At 38.4% G+C, this 17,699-nt stretch overlaps 1 protein-coding gene across 3 annotated transcripts in view; it reads left to right on the forward strand.

Annotated features, from left to right (window-relative positions):
* Window positions 1-17,699, forward strand: part of LOC122872205 (neural cell adhesion molecule 2-like) — a 277,482-nt gene that overhangs the window by 128,949 nt on the left and 130,834 nt on the right. The gene's annotated exons all lie outside the window — the stretch shown is intronic.

Here is a 17,699-nt window from a genome sequence, read left to right on the forward strand (position 1 = left end):
AGCAGCTCTGTGAGGCTGTAATTCTGTAAGCTAAATGCTTACATCAGCATGTTAAAATGCTCATAGTGACTATGCTAACATGCTGATGTTTAGCAGATGTAATGCCATGTTCACCATCTTAGTTAATTATGTTAGCATGCTAACATTTGCTAATTAGCACTAACCACAAAGTACAGTTGAGGCTGAGATATTGGACAAATTCATATTTTACCTGATGATGGGACTAAATGAAATGGGATCACCAAAGTATTTACAATTCATCCTGAGGAGAACGTGAGTGTCTGTACCATGTCTGCACCAATTTTATAGTAATCCAATAGTTGTGGAGATCAGAAGTTCACTCACAGACAAAAATGTCTTATGGTGGTGCTAGAGGAAAAGCTAGGGGATCACCAAAGTCAGCTGGATTCATCCTTTGTGGACCATGACTGTCTGTACAAAATTTCCTGACATTTATCCAATAGCATGGCTAAAAACAAGATACCTTTAACATATTGCCATAACTATACATAAATAATAAGGTTTGGCCTGTACAACTTCCATACAACCTGCATCCAGTCTCAAACCCAACCTTTAAGCCTCTCCCCTCTGCAATCTTGGTACTTGTTGAAACACTTGTGGAGAAAACCAGAACGGAGGCAATGAAGAGCAATTTGCGGGAAACACCCAACAGGTCAAACTTAAATAGAAATGGCATGAGACTCTGCATCTGTCATAATATTTTCAGCACCCTTTACATGTCAAATGTCTAAATGAAACGGCTGAAAGAAGAGACACCAACGCATAAGCCATTGAGGCAGATTTGGAGAAATTGGAGAAAAGCCACTAAAGGGCATCCTCTACCCTCACACATAAAAGTGTTTCAATGCCCAAATCAGTGCCAGTGGTTCCTTTTCTACCACAGAATAATTCATGATTTGTTAAACATTTTGGACAAGAAGATAAGTGGATTTTAAAGGTGCTTAGTGTAATGGTGTGGTTTCTTAAGACATTTCAGCACCTTACCAAGAGCTATAGTTTTCATTATCCTACATAAACACAAAAAGTGAGGTAGTTTCAACTGTTTGATTGTTCAGCTTCATTTTTGCTCCCCACCTCCCATGTTTACCCCATACATGCTCTTATAATCCAGTAGCCACCACAAGCTGAGGATTCTGACAAACCCCTCACACACTGAGGAGTAACCAAACCTACACAGAGCACAATACAGGCTAAATAGAATATTGATTGTTGGTAATCCATGCGCACCGGCTATATATGAAATAGTGGCGAAAAGACAAAGCACGCTGTACTCTCTGATCTCCTTCAGCTTATTCACAAACTCCCCTGAGTAGTTCTGCTTTGGAGTCCATCGTGACCGTAGCAAACGGATCACGGTCACATTAGCAGACCACTCTGTTTCGAAGAAAGCCGATCATCACCATCAGGGTATGATGGCAAAATTGAGGTCATTTTTTCGAGAATCTATCATCTTTACTGCCACATCAAAGAGAAGATATTCTATAGCGTATGATGGTGGTTTGCGAAATATAGCAGGGAGTATTAATGAACCACATTACAGTAGAGAGATGACATGGATTTTGAGGGCTTGAAATTGGCACCACAGATGCTCATCAAGCAATCAGCACTATTTGGATGTAATTTTATGGTAATCCTTTCATTTTCTGAGCCATTTTGTTCATTTCATGGATTGTAGACGCAACTCTGAAGAGACTGGGAGAAAATGGCACATGGCACACAATAAACTGAGCATCCAAATTCAAATGAGAGGAATGCATCACGGTCGAAAAGGCTACTCTGAGTTGTTTAGCAAATAATTGTGTGTAGCATATGAATGAATGCACAAGTTTCAATTACTACAAACAGCAGTGATTGTATTTATGAAGCACATGGAAAATGAGATAGAGAGTAGAATACAGGCTCCAAAAAATGACAGTTTACTTCCGTCCAGAACAGCACTGTGAAGTCTAGTAGGTCTGAGCTGAATACTGTTTCATATTCACAAACCATCGTCCATTTCACAATTAATTTTTATCATACTAGGCGCAGTCCTGCTGCCCGATGATGCATTCAGGAACAAGGTTACTCTAGACTATAAATGAAAAGTTAAATTTTCAAAAAGCTATCTGTTGAACTTTATGATTCAGTATTTCTAACACAAGAGTCCAGAGAAGAGTTGAGAGCTCTTTTAAAGAGCAAAATTATTTTCTTTAATTATATCAACCTACATAGTAAAATTATATTTAAAAATCAGCGCGATGTGAAATCCTGATGCAAATGTGTAACTTATTAGTCTTGGCAGGTTAAGCTGAGCAGTCAATTGATTTAAACCTGTGACCAAAGGCTAGGTTGTCAAGAAAACATAAGACAGCTTGTATCACAAGCATCAAAAGACCGAAACCAACACTGAATTGATCCTACTAACAAGAATTGTCTTTGCAGCCAAAGCCCGTTAAAGTCAATAGAGCTCAATTGTTGTCCATAAACTATTAAAAACACATCAATGAGTCACGCTGTTCCTTCATTACCATAAACATAAGACATGTAGTTTATTTTTAAGCAATCCCACCTACACTGTCCTGCTGCCTTAAATAGTCACTAGTTCACCAAAAGTGTATTTATTCGCAGCTGAAAATAGTCCCCAACAAATGTACTATTTCTCCTGTTTGAGTAATGTTTGCCTAAAAATTACAGTGCACAGCTGTTTTAGGAAACTATTGAGCTTTTAAAAAAAAGAAAATAAACCATATTTGGGACTCATTTTTAAACACAACGTCCTCAATAAAACAAATAGGCTTGGGGCCACAGACCGGGTGGAAGTTGGAAGGTATTAAGAGATAGATTAGTTTAGGGATTTATTGACAATAAAAATGCAGAATGATGCTAGCCTTGCCCTTTAAAATATAAGCATCATTCATTGTTTATTAATGTTGTGAACCATTAAACATTTTAGATATGACATTAGCTAAACAGCATTTTACTATGACAAATAGTATTTTAATGCAGCAGACATTATGTAATAGAGCTTACTAATGTGACTAGAACTCAATATTATTGGCACTTTTCTCTTTTTATGCTGCAAGACAGTCCTGCATATTTCATGGGTAATATTACCCACAAATGCAAAGAATATATGCAGAGACACAATATATGCAGGGAATAAATTAATTTCTTCACCCATAGGCTCATTTGCCTCAACTCTCATATAATGCATGCATCCAAGATTTATACTGTGTATTACAGTGAAATTTCTATATGTGGCAGCTTTAAGCAAGATTTAATCAAAGTAGCAGTTCATTTCCTCTGCTTGACAGGGATAATTTTTTAACTCTTTTCCCTTCTGTTAGTCTGTGCTACACTGAACAAAAATGTAAGCATACATGCAGTACATGCATGCAAACCCACTCTCTTGGGCACTGGCCCACATTTACATCCTACGCAGCAGAAGTAGAGTAAATATTTATATGGTAAATCCATTTGATTTGACTTTACACAGATGTCGAGTTGTTTGTGGGGATTTCTATGAACATTGTAGCCTGCACTGTGAATCAGTAATAGGCTTTTTTTTTGTAATGCTGAGAGAAAAGGTTCAGCGTACATATGAGAAGTATCTGTCCGCACTACTTATTCAAGATATGTTGTATATTATGTTCTCAAATTGGTATGTTGTTTTCACATCCATCAGCAGCGTCTTTATCTTCTTTAAAATAGAACAAATATCAGCATAGTCTCCTATTCTCAAGTCTTCGTTTAAAAAATCAATCTCATAAATAAACATTGGCATTTGAACACTTTAATTAAATGAGTAAGTGGCTTGGGCCTGTTATTCCCTAAGGTTAGCATATCCCAAGACAGCAGAATCATTTACAGCGACGCGACATATTGGGGCATTTTCCCCTCAAGTTTGCTTTCCAACAATGACAACAAACTGCAGCGTGATTCCAAAAATAGTTGGTTTTTCAAAGCCAATGTCCATGGGCAATTTACAGCTTGCTTTTGGAACAAATTGCTGATCTTAAAAAAAAAAAGGTTCATATACAAGGACTTTGAAGTACAAAATGGCTCTTATCAACTTTTGCCAGCTGTTTTAAAGACACCCGTTGCTGTGTGCATGTGTGTGTTGCATTTAAGGTTTTTCAAAATAGCTTTTCATTCATGCAAATCCCTGTCATTGAGATTCAATGTGCATCAAAAGTGCACTTACCCAAGAGACAAGTAGATTTATCGTCCAAACAAAGTCAAAGAGGAAACTTGTGAGAGTTTTGCTCCCGTTCCTGAAAATTTCTTGTTAGCCTTACCAAGAACCATTTAATGGGAGGGATATCATTATCAAGTTTAAGAGTGGTATCCTCACTGATGAACGCTGCACTTTTCATCTTAAAAGCTCAAGGTAACCAGCTCCCAGTAAGACAAATTATGACATTTTCCTCTGGGTTGCAAAACCAGCATGTGTGAGAAAGCCATTTCGACTAGTAAAAGATAAGTGTAAGCGTGTGTGCTGAGCAAAGAGTCTCGTCCTGGCAATAAATGTAAAATGGGTGTTTAAGACTGGGTGGCAGAGATATTTCCAGGTTGTTAGATTATTGGCTGCAGTTGGAACAATTCAATTAACACTTCCTTGAATGAGATTAATCAGAGACTCTGCCCTGCTCCCTCACACCTTTCTGGTGTAATGTAAACTTAGGCTGCAGCCAGAAGGATACGTTATGGTCAGTCTTAATCCATTTTCAACATCATGGAACATGAAAGTACTCTGAATCAGGAGTTGGCTAGATTTAATTAAGAGCGTTCACTAGATCACTGTCTGAGAGCTTTATCTGAGAGACAAGCACTGAAATCTGTTAGTGTGGAGCTATTTTAGATGCTGTGATTACACTCTCTCCCTATATGAACTCTAGCCACTTGAAGATAAGTTAACATTATTTGACATTTTCATGCCTGACAGGCAAAACTAGATTTCTAATGCAAAGTTATATATTCAGGATTAGATGCAGAGTGATACAGATTAGATACAGTGTGGTTGGAGCTATGCATGGCATGGCACTAAATGTTTGTTTCTGCATGTATAAAAAGTATAAACCCCCAAATCATGACAGGCCAGGAGCACGTTGGGAATACATTATTTTATTTCATTTATATTTTTTTGTTTCTGTGTTTAGTTTTCTGAATATTTGGACAAGTGTGTTATCTAAAGGTTGTTTATGACAGAATAAAACCAAACCAAGCATTGGATGAATGAACATTGCATGAGCATTGAGTAAGCATTGCAGAACTGCAGCGGCTGCAGGTGCAGCATACAAAATGAGAATGTTAGAGTTTGAAAAGTAATTCAATATACTGTACATATTGCAAAGGTTATTCCTATCTGTTTAGTCACATTTTGTCATGATGCCAGTTGAGCCATATTTCATAACCACCACACAAAAATGATCACAAAAAATACATCTCTATTTATCTTTTTAAAAATGAAGGAATAATATTCCTCCACTGGATATGTATCATGGCTAAAATGTTCCCACTGTCCATTACATTGTTATTTTAAAGTGACAGGTGCGCAACATATAACTATGCCTTGTGAAGGAATAACTAAAGAATAATTTCCTGCCATTTTAGCTCGCCGGTAGCTCACCTGGTAGAGCGTGCACACCATGTATCAAGGCTGAGTCCTTACTGCAGCCTGGGTTCGATCTGGGCCCTTTGCTGGCCCCCCCACTGGAAGGTCTTGGTTTATGACCCCTTTGTCTTGAGAGCAGAAGGCTTGCAAATTGTGAACTGTCATGAGAACCAAGGCTGATGAAATGTAAGAGGGTAGCAAATTGCCACAGCACCACAGATGGGAAGACCGAGCCAAGGTATAAAGGGAGTGAACAGCTTGACAATACTGCAAGAGATTTTTGTCTTGTTCCTTGTTGTCAGAGTGGGATTACAAAATTGCAACTATATGACATTGTTCAGTATCTATAAGCATACATACTCACTTAAATTGATTCCACTATCTTTCTAGTACTTCTAGCATTGTAATTGTTCATCATTTAAGTCCAGTTCTAATCTTTTTTTATCTTACTTGCTGGCATTTCATGGATGACCATTCTGTCATTTTCAGACAGCAAGTGTGATCAGTCACTTTTGTTACAAAATGTTAAAAAGGTTCACTTACTTAACTATTCTCAAAACTTTCCGCTGTATCCCATGGGCTTCTTCAACAGGTGTTATCACTTCAATTAGTCCATTAATTCATTCGCAACTACTTAATTGATTATCATTCAAAATTGCCAAGGATTCCCTCATTCCAGCTTCTAAATTGTGAAAGCTTGCTGGGGTTTTTTGTCTCATGTGATGGTTAACTATATATTTGGGTTTTGGACTGTTGATCAGACTAAATAACTAAACTTGGGCTGTAGGAAACTGTTTCACTATTTTGACATTTTATAGACCAAACTATTAATCAATGAATCATGGAAATAATCAGCAGATTAATCAATAATGAAAATGGTTGACAGATCATTCTTGACCTTGGAAACAGCAGTTGACAAAACAATCTAAACTCATGGTTCACTTACTCGCTTGTTCTGCAGGTGAGTGGACCTTGAGTTTAGATTCTTTTGTCAACTGCTGTTTCCAAGGTCAAGAACGATCTGTCAATCTGTGAATGCGACCCATCATCAAATCACACATACAGGTAGATGTGTACCTGTTGTCAAAAGATTTAATTTCACACACCCAGTGACACCTGGCAGAGTAGAAACCGTGCCAGGTATTCGGATGTAACCCAAATCTCTCAGGTTAGAGAAAAATTCCCCTCTATAAGTCATTGACAGCAGCCCTGGCATCACCACAAAGCTTCCGCTTTCAGTCAAAAAGGATCATACCTTAATCCTAAACCATCAAAGATGCCATCGATTGCTTGTAATGCTCTTTTTTTTTTCTGCTTCCTTTTCGCTCTCTTTTTACATCCTAACTGTGACTGCTGAAGGCTGTCAGGAGCTGGGGGGAGCTGAGATGTTGCCAACACACATGCACATCAAAGGCACATCATCAAAGTGAGCCATCTGTCCTGCATGGCCCGGTCTCTTCTGCCAGCCAGTTGTTGATGTACACATACAGTAATAGGATTACACAATGGTGCTGCACTGATTATAACTAATAATACTAATAACACTAGAAAAAGTGATCCATGGAGGGTGGGATTGTTAAAGTGACTTAGTAATAGAGCAGTTTCATAGGGATGCAGTTTGTGCTGAAGCAACTTTCCTTCCAGTCTTGATGTTTATTGTCACGGTCTAAAATATCTTGTTTTCTGCCTCTTGAACTTTCTGACATGATTACAGGCTGCGTTTTCATTCATTCCTGTAGACTCTACTGTATAATGCCTTTACCCGTCCATACACCCATTTCAAATTACTTCGTCAATACACTGCTAGGCAAAAATTGAGACTGTCTAAAAATGTTTGAAGGGTTATATCTACTGTATATTTGAGAGACAAAATCCACTTTGTTTAGCCATTTTTCCACTCTGATAAAGCCGAAAAGATCATGCCATTCAGAGGCAGTCTGTAGAGAATTGTTAAATAAGGCCAAAGACTTGACTGAATAAATATTCCATGAAGCTCAGTATTTAGTTTTATCATGTTGCCAGAAAGATAATGAGAAAAACTTGAAGAGGTTAAGCTTGAGTTACAGTAAAGAAATGAAAGTCAATTGTGTTTCACACAGCCGCATACAATGCACAATTTGAGACAGAAAGTTTAAATACTTAAAGGTATAGTGAAGTAAAGTGCACTGATACAACAGCGTTGGGGGGTGGGGGGTGTATAGATGCAGTGATCTGACCCTGATACTGGCCTTATTAAACAAATTGGAGAACAGCCAGATGGGACCAATCCACATTAGGCTAAAAACAGTTTTCTCTCTTGTTCTGTTCATTTTCTGCAGTGAGCTAATTTTGATGTGTAAGAGTAGTTACTCATGCTCATCATTTCCTGCATTTGCGTCACAAAAAAATACACTTTACTGTGAAACCAGAAGTGTTGAAAATGCCTAACGTTGACTTTATCTATATTATTTTCTATAAAAGTACATTTCCTGGAGTTTATGATGCAATATAACAGAATCTCATAAACTGTCTTAAACAATATATGAATATGCACAAGCCTAAAATTATAATGGTGTATTTTGTCTACTTGTGAAGATGTGTACAGTTACAGCCTCATGATGACTTATTTTCGCGGTGAGGTCGCGTTATGCAAATTTTAAGTTTGCAACGCTGATATTGTATCAGTACTCATCAACCCTGAGTTTAGTAATCAGGACAGAGAAAGTCAGATCCTTAGAAACTGTAGCTTCACAAAAAATAGCTTCAAAGTCAGTTTAGCAGCAAGCTAGCAAGCAGGCAGCATGCATGGAGTGTACATTAGAGAGCTTTGGAGTTCTTGCTAACCATATCATAAAGAGTACTCTGCCTGAGCAACTCACACAGGCTCATAAGAATCAACAGTTCAGAGAGATAATTAGGGTTAGGCCATGCAGAGCGATTAAAACAATCAGCACAGTGTCTTAATAAATTCTACAAACGTACTGGCAACCAGTGAGCAGACACTCAAATGGGGCAGATACAGTCTTGCGCTATTAGTCTTGGTTTCCTGCAGAATTTTAAACATGTTATTTACTTTTGTACCATTTACTGTATAATCACCTTTTTGGAAGGGTAATTTGAAATGTTTGTAATAAAGCAGAAGGATCCAGACAGCTGCTGACACCAGGGAACAAGGCATCTCTGATAGATTCACAGGTTTCTAATGCTGTCAGGAGGACAAAAAGAGGGTGTCTAACGTGACGTTGTGTCCATTATAGTTCATGAGAGTTACAAGGATAGGATACTTTGTTGATACACATAATGTATTACTGGTAGTGTGGATTGGTTGCTAATAAGGATACTTAGTGTGGCCTTGATGTCTTAAATCTTATTTAAATAGAAGGTTATAAAATTCTGTCAGCATTTGAAGAAATAGAAACATCAAGGGAGCTGAGTCCACAAAGCAATCAACATTTAACAAATGAAGAATCAGGGATTGTGCTGATTTATAGAGATTAGTTCAGAGAAACATTTTGCTCTCCTCTTCTTATATTGAATAGTAATAATTTCTCCATGTCTTGTAATGAACAGACAGCTTTGTACTTTCCCACATCTGTTAGCCTCTTTTGTGAACCCTTTAAGGCAAAGGATACTCTCATTTATTCAAAGTGATAGACTGACAGATGAGTTGGGTGTACAGTAGCTTTTAGTAGTGCCATAGCATTTAAAGAAGAAGAAAAAGTATCAGTGAATCAATTAATTGGATCACTAGTGTGGATAAACCACACCAAAGGAAAAGCACTTTAACCTTTGATAAAGCCAAAGCAAACAGTGTGGTATTCTGTGACAGTTTGAAAAGCAGGTTTGACCACAGTACACTAGTGATCAGAGATGTAGTTATAATATAGCCAGAGAGTATATGGTCATTGCTGGAGGAAAATCTTCTCTTCTCTGTCAAGTTTTGGTGATTTTCCATTCTTAAATTGACTGCTCACCAAACCTTAAATAGGCACAACAGGCCTGTCAAGCTTTGGGGCTGTAGGCCTAGTAAAAGCGACATTCTACATAAAAGAGTTTGGAGGGTGGTGGTTATTTTTAGCATTTCCAAAACCAAAAAGAGCGGAAGTGTTAGGAATTGATTTGTTAGCATGTCCTGCTAACTAGCTTACTAGCTACAGTAGTACCTTAGCGTTAGTTCCAAGGCCAAGGAATTGTTGGGTCTCTGTAAATAATTTTATAAAGAGTACAGTCTAGACCTGCTCTATAGGAAATGTGCAATGAAATAACTTCTGTTATGACTTGGCGCTATATAAATAAATTGAATTGAATATAATTAACTAACTAGTTTACTTCATTTCGTGGGATTACAGGTACAAGTGCCACTGTGTAGTATTTCCCCATTGTGTGAAATAAATCCTGAAATAAATAAATGAGGATTTAAATATAAATAAATGTAAATATATAAATGAGTCATATATTGTATTTATTTATTTATTTAAAATTGACTAAAATGGCAGCATGTAAGGTCTGATCCTATTCTCTAAATGCACTCCAGCAAACTGAGGATTTTAGTCCCCATTCTTTATCTTATCACTTTCACTTTAACAAGAGGAGATGGCCAGAAGATGGTGAGTCATTCATCAATTTCATTTCCTGGAGCAATAGTACGCTCATGTATTTTTGTGGAGGCGTTCTCTGCAATATTCTGCCCTTTTATTGTATTGAGGAGGTAGATGTGCTTTGGTTTTTTTATTGATATTATCTCCTGTTTGTTTACACCATCAAAAGCACTTTTCATTATCAGAGCAAGAATAATGTACATGACCAAGTTTGTGGTTTGTCTCTAGTGGGATTTAAGACACTGTACACCCTGCTGAGTGCAGAAACAGAAGCCACATTGAAGACTTTCATTAGCTCTTGTTAAGGGTTGATATCCATAATCTTTTACATTTTCCTTTTTCCCGTGGGGACTTGGTAGATAGCATTTGGTGCTTCATCAATGTTTTATGGCAACTGTTGGGGTCAGTGCTGCAGTCCCTATTCAGTCCATTAGCAACCAATAGAACATGCTCGACTTGGTGCACTCCTTGGCTTCATGTCTTTTGCCATTCTCGTCATGCAGAGGAAACTGCAGAGCTTGGCAGTTGGGTTAAAATGGCACAGTGTGATGTTTCAGAGCAGGTCATGCAGTCTTTGCTCAAGTCAAGCGGCAGGTACAAATTTGATACTGCATTGTCCTCCTCATCCCTAAGAATAAACTACCACAGAGAGCACGTACTTCAGCCAACCCTCAGTATTAGCTGTTAATAATGGAAAATGTCTACAGTCTGAATCTGGTTACAGATCAAAATCAACATAGAAAATCGTGCTGATTGTGCAAAATTTCAAGTGAGTCAGATTTATGAGCGCTTAGTTAGCAAATAACTTTTTTCAGGGTCATCCACATATTTTGCGTGTATTTAGAGGAATTTTTCTACTTTGAACGTAGCTGCAGAGAGTTGCTCCCATTCAGCCACAGGAGCATTAGTGAGGTGCAACACTGATGTTGGGCAGTAAGGTCTGGCTCGCAGTTGACATTATCCCTGTGAGGTCAAGGCTCTGTACAGGCCAGTCAACTTCTTCCACACCAAACTTGGAAAACTCACTATTGTATAAAATATCCTCGAAGATTGTTGCATTAAACTGTCCCTTAATTGCAACTAAGAGACCTAGCCAAACCATGAAATACAGCCCCAGACCAAAAGGTCTTGTCCACATACTTTTGGCCATAGGGTTTCCTGCAACCCTTGCCAGTTCAGGTGTTAGGTGTCAGCTAAATGGCCAGATGGTGGCACTATCTGTACCAAAAGCTTCTTCCTTGACCCATGGCCAAATCTCCCACAAAATTTAATTGCAATCCGTCAAGTAGTTTTTGAAATATCCTGCCAGCTAAGTAGGAGTATTCTTTCCCAGCTAATGTTTTCCTGACCCAGAGGCCATACCTTTATTCCTCTACACATAATCACCATTAAACAGAATTGCCTTCATTTTCTGTTCTGTAGCCCTCCTGGCAGATACTGAGGCATCTATGCTTGTGGGTTGACACAGATGTTGAGACACCTGACACACGGCACAGCAGAGAAAGCAGCGTATATATCTCTTTTCGCTTCGGGTTGTTCAGTTTAGTACAATCATTTCTCACCAGTAAAAGATATTAAATATTTCTTAAAAGAAAAAAAAAATACTGTCCTGGAATTAATAAAAAAAATCCATGGCTGCTCAGCTGTGAACTCAGGTTAAAGAATCCCTTTTTCTGGCCCCTGAACTTTTCGCCATCCACAACATCCTTCGCTTTTTACTTTAACTGTAACTTCAACTTTCTCTTGTTTTTTATTGATGTTTGACAAGACTTGCTCTCTTTCTTTCATCTCAGCAGCAAACCCTCCCTTTATCCTCCTCGCCTTCGTCTCTCTGCTTGTTTATAGCTGCCCTTCCATCTCTCTCTTCTCCTGGCTCTCGCAGGCTCTCGTGTCTTTAACGAGCCAGTAAGGGACAACTCGACAAACATTCCATCACATTAGCATGGGGGACTGGGGCTAGGGATTGTGTTAAGCTCAGCATTAGCCAGCCTGCCGCAGCTTTAATTACGTTTGCTCAGCACTAGCTACGCTAATGGCTAACTCCGTGCCACATTTCCTCCTCGGAAGAAGGGCAATTGAGCCAGGTTTCAGCTGGAAGATGCCATAGAGGATTGTAAGGCTGAGCAACAGGGCATGCACAAGGAGTTGTGTTCTAATGAGATATCCACCATTTAGATAAAAGACTCCTAGTTGTATATTGTTAGGAATAACACAAAATTATGGCACTGAGGAGAGAACTGAAGATTTTTGCAGAAATGCAATTGGAAGTTAAGGCCAGTGTGGGTTTTTTAATAGTGAAATTCAGACCATAAAACTTGTAATGTCTGGTCTGTTATCATTTGAGATCAGTACTGAGTTATATTTTCAGTATTGTTGTCTGGCATCTGTTGGTAGTGCGATGCCAGTTTCTGGGACATTCAGGCATTGTTGGGTAAAAAAAACTGCCAAATGCGATGTGCCAGCCTAGCAATCAGACATTGTTATTCCTATAGTTCTTTTATATCACTACTCTTTATTTTCACTGTTTTTCCTCCTTGGTTCTGCCTGTTTTTGCTTCTTGCTCAAATCTTTCTCTGTCTGTGTTCCTTGCTGCTGCAGATAGTTATCCCTGTGGGTGGGGAAATCGCTGATATCATCTCTCTCACTGTTACATCTACTCTCTTCTTGCCGCACGGTAAACACATGTAGCTGCCACAGATTTGGACTCATGAATCCATAATGCATGACCCAACGTTTTTTTTACCTCTTGCAGAATGATTTTAACTCTGGGTGAAGGTTCCCAACCCCTGGACTGCAGACCATCATCAGGCCACACAAAATGTGCTACAGGGCCATGAAGAAACAACATGATGAAGGCTGAATAATAATTTTGTAACATTATAAGCTTTTAAAGGCTATGTTTGCAGTAATTACCTTGAACTTTGTGTAGTCTGTGAGGCATTTGTTTTTCATTCACGCCCCTAAATACATAGTGATTTTGAACTATGTAGGTGATCAGAAGGAGAGGTATATAGTACATGAGATGCATGAAATGCAGTACATGAAATCTGTGTGAGGCCACTATCTCAGTGTCATTGAGATGTCTTCCTGTATTTTTTAAATTATTAAGTAACCACAACTAAACAAATTAAGTTAAACATACATACTAACATAATATCAGTTCATATGATGAACTTGTTAGCTAGTTGCCTATTTACACATCCAGCAGATACAGAGTAACATCAGCATTCATTTGGAGTCGTGTATATGGCCATCTGATGATTGAAAAATTCACTCATTTTAGCTTTGCTGAGGGAAATAGCTATCTCTTTAGCTGTTAAATGCTCCACAAAGTTCACCAGCTAGTCACTAACTTTTTTTTGTCTGTTGTTGGTGCTGGGCAGGCAACATACAGTTGGTTTTTAGAGCTTTTGTTGTTGAAAATAGCTGCCTGTTGCGGTGGAAAATGGTGCTATGAGAGCGGTAAAAGTGAACCAAAACAATAAACTGAAAGATGCAGAAAATGCTCTGTAGAGCTGGGGGAAAGCAGAATCGGGTGATAATTCTCTTTTGGTTCATAACTACGTGCGACTCCTTTCATATAGAAGTAGTCATGTGATTCATTGTTAATCTAAAAATATTAATCAGCAGCTTTAAAGGTGTGTAGGATTTAGTGATCTAGCGGTGAAATTGCAGTTTGCAACCATTTGAGTACCGCTCGCATCTCCTCCACCTCCTAAATGTTACACACTGGACATTTAAGTTTCATTTTTATGCTCAATATAAAAATAGATATTACAGTCAATGTAAATCAATATAAAACGTCGGTGATGCAAAAAAAAGTTGACAATCTCTGCCTTAGACTAACAAATGTCATTAACAAGGGGCAGATAATTGAAATCCTGGAAAAATAATACATTATGTATTGTTAAAATCCACCCATGGTTTTTTGTCCATTCTCTACATTTAATTTTCTTACCGAAGGACTTGACATAAAATTTAATTAGGCCCCTTTGGTAATCCAGAGCATGTTGTATTCAAACACCAGAGTACTCTTTTGTCGTTTTCTACATGTGAACACTCAGCAGTTTCAAGGTTGTGGTGAAGCAAGGCACTTGAGTTGAGGCAAAGCAGAGCATGCCTGGTTCATTTTGTCCAACCATCAGTCTTCCCATCTGGTTTGAGGACTCAAACCAGCGCCAGGATTCTCAACCCTCAGGATACTGCCACCACTGATGTTAAAAAGGCAAATGCCACATGCTCATGGCATAATCAGAATCAGAAATACTTTATTGACCGGGGATCAATAATACACTATATAATATATAATACACTTTAATACAGCTAAGATAAATTAAGTACAAAATGGATATAAGTTTAAAAGCTAAAATAAGTGTAAGTACAAAAGTGGATTTACAGGTTGATAAGCATAGTACGGTATAATACAATGTAATAATATAAATAATAAGTAATAGTGCAATAATGAGTACTGTTAAGTTAAGTGTAGCTTATTTAGATGATTGTGAGACGGTGGATATTGCACAGCAGTAATAGAAGTATGAATAAATATCAATAAATAGGGAATATTAAACTTAAAACAGAATATATTGCACAGGAGTATTAAACAGAGAATATTGCACAATATTTCAAATATTGCAGTGATGTTAGAGGGAAGAGTTTTTAGAGTTTGATGAACACAGGCAGGAATGACTTCCTGTGGCGCTCTGTGGTGCATTTTGGGAGGATGAGACCTCTGCTGAAGGTGCTCCTTTGTCTGACCAGCACGTCATGGAGCGGGTGGGAGACGCTGTCCAAGATGGCATGTAGTTTAGCCAGCATCCTCCTCTCTGACACCACCGCCAGAGAGTCCAGCTCCACCCCCACAATGTCACTGGCCTTACGGATCAGTTTGTTGAGCCTGTTAGCGTCTGCTACCCTCAGCCTGCTGCCCCAGCATGCAACAGCATACAGGATAGCACTGGCCGCCACAGACTCATAAAACATCCTTATGTGCATTATGTGTTTGTGTCTGGCTTATCGCCCCCGTACCAAATCATATCTACCATCCCATCTCGCTGCTTTATTTTTTGAAATGTTTTAATCTTATTCAGATATATTAAGAAGGTGTTTGTGGAAGTTCCTAAATGCATGAAATGACTTCTTAAAACAGGTGTATAAATCATTGATTTAAAGGTGTAAAAACATGCAACTTCTGTATGCAATGCTTACTTTGATGTGCCGGGTTCCTGTACTGCGGCTACTTGGATCGCATAAAAAACAGCTAGCAATGTACAAGATTTGTTTAATGTCATTGTAGATTAATGTAGGTTAATTAAAGGTTAACCCACTAAACTCAACTCTGCTGAAGTTCTGTATATTTTGCCAGCAATGATTTTTGACAGTAGGGAATGTGTACTTAGCAGAACGTGGTGAGGAACGAGAAGCGAAGAGGAGATTCCAGTGTGTCCCAGGTTAATTACAAGATGATCACATCTTCAACATCTGGCTGTGAAGATGTCAAATTCAATGAGGAAAGAGAAATCAAAGCAATGCCCAAGGGAGTATTCCAGCAGAGCGAGTCGGATGAAAAATACCATCTCACTGGTGCGTTGGCTTGTGTGCGAGCAGCAGGAAGAGATGTTGTGTGATAGAGACAGAAAGAAGCGACGGAGAGAGATTTTGACAAATTTTCAGCTGTGCTGCAGTTCGAAGCAAAGAGCTGATTGATAAATTCAGTTTTGTTGAAACCTTATAGAACACACCTGTCAACAGCTACATAAGCACACATGCATGCACACATACTCGTTCACACACAAATGTGCAAGTTGACTTTCGCAGACTTTTTACCTCAACTGTAAGCAGCATGATCAATAGGGCTCTGATTTTCCTGTGGGGTTTTATAGATAAGGGTGTAGCACAAAAAACATGACCTCATATTTGGAATAATCTCTGAGAAATCTTGTCTTTGCACAACAGTCAAAGTTCAAATTAAAAAAAAAACCTCTAATCTGCATCATCAGGACTGTGTGGATGTGATTTTACCAGATTTGACTGACAGTGCTGGCAACATAAGCAAACAAGCCCATGACTTTCATCATTTTTTAGTTCATATGTTGCTAAACTGTGATTGGTAAATGGAAGTAAGTGGCTTCACCTTTTTTCCAACTGAACACTTTAAACTATTAGGAAGAGCACAGACAAAAACACAAATGTTATGTTCACGTAGGACCCCATCCCTCATAGTAAAAAGCTGATTCCTTTAAAGGCCTTTAAGTGATTCTCCACCCAAGAGTATAGGTTTGAAAGGTCACTATAGTTGCATCTTTCATAGATTATGGAGGCTATGGTTAGCATGAATTTATGTCAGTTACAATCCAATAGTGACCAGATTTAAGACCTCCCTGACATTCAGGTATTGGCCTGTATTATCCATGGAAAAATATAAAATATCTGTCATAGATGCCTGAAGTTTATACTTGTTGGTTATTGTTAGTGGTGTTATGAATGGCATATTTACTTTTTTCCCGACAATTCTATGTGGCCATGGATGACCACTCCTCCGATAAAATAGACCTGACATGTGGTGTCCCGCAGGGCCACATTAGTCCAGTCTTAAATTCTTTACATTGGTTACCTGTCTGTCACAGAATTAATTTTAAAGTTCTTTTATTGGTTTTTAAATCACTGAATGGCTTTGCCCCGTCTTATCTGTCTGACATGGTTAAGACATATGCGCCTGCTACGTCCCTTAGATCTTCTGACTCAAACCCCTTGATTGTGCCTGAGGTCAGAACTAAAAGGCACAGAGAGGCAGCTTTTGGTAATTACGCCCTGACACTCTGGAACAGTCTGCCTGAAGGTCTAAGGGGCTCTAAATCTGTTGCTACTTTCAAATAAAATCTTAAGACACATCTTTTTACCATTGCTTTCTCCTGAAGTCTTTTTACCTGATGGTTGTTTTAGTTTATCCTGCTGTTTTAATAAATGTTTTTCTTTTTATTGTTGTATCATACATGTTATGATTATCTGCAGTTATGTTAAGCACTTTGTGTTGAATTTTATGCATGAATTGTGCTATATAAATAAAGTTATTATTATTATTTGGAGTTACAAATAGCAGCTTATTGATAATATTTCATATTAGAATATTTAAAGTTGTTTATTTGGCAATACACATTCTAACTATTAATAATGTACAGTTTATTCTCTCAGTTGAAATTTAGAATCACTATCGCTTTCTTCTCTTACCCTCACCAGCCGCTCGCTCAGCTAACAGGTAGACCCAGAGCTGCTGACAGGTTTGATACAGATGTGATGACATGCCGTGGCCTGAGGCACAAAGCTGTGAATTGATTCTCCTCCTCTCTTTCTGTCCTTTTCCTCCTGCGTATCTCTCCATCATCACAACTCTTTTCCCCTCCTCTTCCTCTGTTTCTCTCCTAATGTCTCTTTGTTTATGCCATTTTCCACTGGGAGGTGTCAGCCACCGCTTATTATACTCCTCTTACACTAATTGGGGGCAGAGGATG

The sequence above is a fragment of the Siniperca chuatsi genome, linkage group LG24 (genome assembly GCF_020085105.1).
Source record: "Siniperca chuatsi isolate FFG_IHB_CAS linkage group LG24, ASM2008510v1, whole genome shotgun sequence".
In the NCBI taxonomy this organism is placed as follows: Eukaryota; Metazoa; Chordata; class Actinopteri; order Centrarchiformes; family Sinipercidae; genus Siniperca; species Siniperca chuatsi.